This window comes from Oryctolagus cuniculus, chromosome 1, assembly GCF_051225735.1.
Source record: "Oryctolagus cuniculus isolate XC-2025 breed Fujian yellow rabbit chromosome 1, ASM5122573v1, whole genome shotgun sequence".
NCBI lineage: Eukaryota > Metazoa > Chordata > Mammalia > Lagomorpha > Leporidae > Oryctolagus > Oryctolagus cuniculus.
In genome coordinates, this window is record NC_142867.1 from 116470607 (window position 1) to 116474934 (window position 4328).

The window sequence follows — 4328 nt, forward strand, 5'->3', positions numbered from 1 at the left end:
AGAACCTTAAACTAAGACTACCTCCAGAAAAGTCACATCTTTGGCAAAAGAAAGTGTACAAGATCTGATTTTCTTAAACATACTTTTTCATTGGTCCAGTATATCTAGTTTAAATACTCTGGAGATCCTTTTTTAAATTCCATGGAGATTCTTTTGATGACTTTCAATATACCATAAATATCTTTGCTACATCCAAAGTAATTAAATATTATAAGAATGAATGTATAAAAAATACATTTTGACAAATCCCACTTTAAAACTAATTGAATCAAATGACTTTTTAAAAGTCTGATAGTTTGATATATAGGAAATTTCAGTATTGCACAATACTGAAAGGTACAGAGCATAAGCTCAATTTTCTTTCACACTCTTTTAAGGATTGTTTGTATCTTTCATTCTATTAAATTATTTTATTCTATTGTTTATTTTTCTTATGAATACAATAAAATTACTTTATCACTTACTGGCTTTGGTGACCATTTTATTTTCCCATAATTAGAGATTTGCTACAAGCTCAGCTGGATAGTCCTTCTGGTCTCACCTGAGTCACTCAAAGGCTTGCAGTCAACTGACAGTGCCACTGGGGCTACTTTAGGGTCTTTGGATTTATGCTGGCTCTTTTTTGACTTCCATGTCTTCTAAAGGGAAGCTCTGCCTCCTGCATGTGTAGCAGGAAGAGATGCCAAACACTTCTCAAACCTCTGTTTGCTTCATGTTTGCTAGTCCCCCATCAGTCAAAGTCCAGTGGCATGTGGTCAAGGCCCCGATCCACTGGAGGACAGGACTACACAAGGGGCCACACGACAAACTACAATGTTCCAAGACAAGGGGCATTCATTTTATTGAGGGTTATTACCCTAGTATGAGACACATAATCCAAACTCAAGGCAGCATCATCACCTCACTCATCCCTTTATTCACCCACTTTAAACACTTCATTTTCTAGGATCCCAGAAGTCTGTTAGGTTCTCCTTCATGGGTGCCAAGGACCCAAGTGCCTGAACTGTCATCTGCTTCATCTGCTTTCTCCAAGGGTGTGCACTCGCGGCAAGCTGTATTGGAAGTAGAATAGCTGGGAGTTAAACCAGGCATTCCCATATGGGCTCCAGGCATATGACTTAACCACTGCCCCAAATGCCTACCCCAATGTCAAATTCTTTATTAGCATTTTCTAAAGGTAAATCTAAGAGTGGTGGAAAATAACTTTGAAATAATAATAGGCATTTCCCCCTCAGATATTCTTTGTTTCCACTTTCTCCCAATAAATGTCTAGGTCGTTACTTCTGGAAGAGAATTTACAGCGAAAATATTAGGAAAGAAGAACTCTATGTTGCTTGTGTTTAAAAAATTGAGTCTCCTGGAACTGGCATTGTTCAATGCCAGCATCCCACATTGGCAATGGTTTGTGTCATGGGTGCTCCACTTCTGATCCAGCTACCTGTTAATGGCCTGGTAAAAGCAGCAGAAGAGGACCCAAGTGTTTGGGCCTCTTCCACCCACTTGGGAGTCCCAGATGAAGCTCATGGCTTTGGCCTGGCCCAACCGTGGCTATTGAAGCCATATAGGGAGTGAACCAACAGATGAAAGATCTCTCTCTGTATCTCTGTCTATCTCTCTGTCTCCCTTCCTCTCTGTAATCTAATTTTCAAAATAAATAAATATTAAAAATAATTGAATCTCTAGTGAAGCTAACAATATCTGAGGCATAAGGATTTAGGTGAAAAATTCAAGGAAAATAGCAGGCTTGTTAGGATTATGGGACATGAATCCAATTTCTTGAATGGTATGCACATGGAGGCTTCACAGAAGACCCCACCCAAAGACACATCTGAGACAGATGGGCCCTGTTTACTCCCAGTTTCTTGTTCCTCAACATGGATCAGCTTAGTAAGAGTGCTCTCAGTGACACACTGGATTTGAGGGAGCGATGTTTCATTGGCATCTGTATAGACTGGCTCCCCAGCACCAGAGAGCAATAAGAAGATCTCAGCAGTTGCTAGTTCCCTGAGATGACACAGAGGCCCAGGTGAGTGACAGATACTTTTCTCCAAGGCCCTAACTCCTTGGCACTAGAAAACTGAGAACATGGATAAATCCTGTATATCTATTATCTGATAATAGTGGATTGAATTAGAAATTGGTTGAGCAATTTAAAAATAGATAACAATGTTTCTTACATCTCCTGCTTGCGTAGACTCAGACTGGTACTGCTATATAAAGAATGCTTGCTTTATGCCTGCCATCCTTGAAAGGATTCCCTAAACAAATTTGGAAAATGTATTTTCCTACAGAGGTTGCCTTCTAGCCATTCCTGTTACTCATCTTTACACATTTTATAAAGTGAAATGGAGAAATGAAGGTTCTCAGAAGCGTGGGCGTGAGTTCACTCCTCCAGTCTGAGTCTCAATCTCTTTAGAAAAGGGTTGGGTGGAAGGAGTTGGAGTCTCATGTTTTAATATGTTATTTTATAAATTATTTTACTAATTGAAGGGCAGAGAGCAAAACAGATAAGCAGAAAGAGAGATTCCCCCACCTCACCACTGGTTCACTCCCCAAATATCCAAATAGCAGCAGGTGACAGCTAAAGCCAGGAGTGAGGAAGTCAGTCTGGGTATCCTAAGTGGATGGCAGGGATTCAAGTACTTGGGCTCTCACCAGCTGCTTCCTAGGATGCATGTTCACAGGAAGCTGTAATGTAGAACTAAATGGGACTCTGTCCTAGGAACTCTGGTAAAAATAAGGGATTTGGATGTTGGAAGTGGCATCTTAACTCCTAGGCAAAATGCCCACAACTGGGCTTTAGTTTTAATGTAACTGTTTCTTCTCTTCTCCTAGATATATTTCAAGGAAGAAAGGCCTCAGGAAAAGACTTCTCAGTGACTGAGTTTATCCTGCTGGGATTAACTCAACAGCCAGAACTGCAGCTGACTCTCTTCTTCCTGTTCTTGGGGATCTATGTGGTCACTGTGGTGGGGAACCTGGGCTTGATTGCTCTGATTGGTCTGAACCCTCACCTGCACACCCCCATGTACTACTTCCTCTTCAACCTGTCCTTCATTGATCTCTGCTACTCCTGTGTCATAAGTCCCAGAATGCTGGTGAGTTTTGTGAAAGAGAACATCATCTCCTATGTTGAGTGCATGGCTCAGCTCTTTTCCTTCTCTTTCTTTGTTATTGATGAGTACTGTATCTTGACATTGATGGCCTATGTCAGATATGTAGCCATCTGTAAGCCCCTGCTGTACAAGATCACCATGTCTCCTCAGGTCTGCCTCATGCTGACGGTGTGTGCATATGTCATGGGTTTTGTGGGTGCCATGGCTCACACTGGATGCATGCTGAGACTCAACTTCTGTGATGGCAACATCATCAATCATTTCATGTGTGATGTATCTCCTCTCCTCCAGCTCTCCTGCACAAGCACTTTTATCAATGAATTGGTTATTTTTATTGTGTTGCTCATCAACATAACAGTGCCCAGTCTTACTCTCTTCATTTCTTATACCCAGATCCTCTCCAGCATTTTGCGTATCCGTTCTACCAATGCCAGGTCCAAAGCCTTCAGTACCTGCAGCTCCCACATGATCACTGTTTGTCTTTTCTTTGGATCTGCATCTTTTATATATTTTAAACCTTCTCCTGCTGGGTCTCTGGCTCAAGATAAAGTATCCACTATTTTTAACACCATTGTGGGGCCAATGATGAATCCTTTCATCTATAGTCTGAGAAATAAAGATGTTCATGTTGCATTAAGACTTTGAAGAATAGCATACTTTCCCGACTTGAAGCTGTCTTTGTTATAGATGCCAATTCCTAGTAAAAGCACATGATATGTAAATCCATGGAAAGAAGGGTAAGAAATCAAGATAAAATGGTAATATTTGGATAAGAGGGAAATTAATTTAATTACATAGATCACTTCATGATTCAAGACAATGGATGCAGGTGGAGTATCAGACCTTCAACCTTTCAGAGAGCCTGGAGAACTTTTCATTCTGTTATTCTCAGGAAAAAATGTAGTAGAGATATTACTGTAAGAGGGAAAAGTTGAATGATGTTAACTCCATAAATGGTAAGACTGAATTTTTAGACTCTGACACATCTAGGATTTCTGTGCAACTTTGTCATGGAGATATCAACTTCTGTGAATCTAGATTCACGGAAATGTGAATTCTGTGAAAATGTGGATTCCTAGATTTGAGGACATAGTGAAGCTCTTATATGAACCTTAAATGAACAGAATAGGAGCCCCTGGAATGGACTGGGGGGCTCCAGAGAACATTCTAGAACTTAAGTAAGAACTAAAACTGCTCTTGCCCTACAGCTCC

General features: G+C 40.6%; 1 pseudogene; it reads left to right on the forward strand.

Annotated features, from left to right (window-relative positions):
- The first annotated feature begins 1146 nt into the window (after nt 1-1146).
- LOC127483482 (olfactory receptor 8B3-like) lies at nt 1147-3817 on the forward strand (annotated as a pseudogene).
- Nucleotides 3818-4328: the final 511 nt, after the last annotated feature.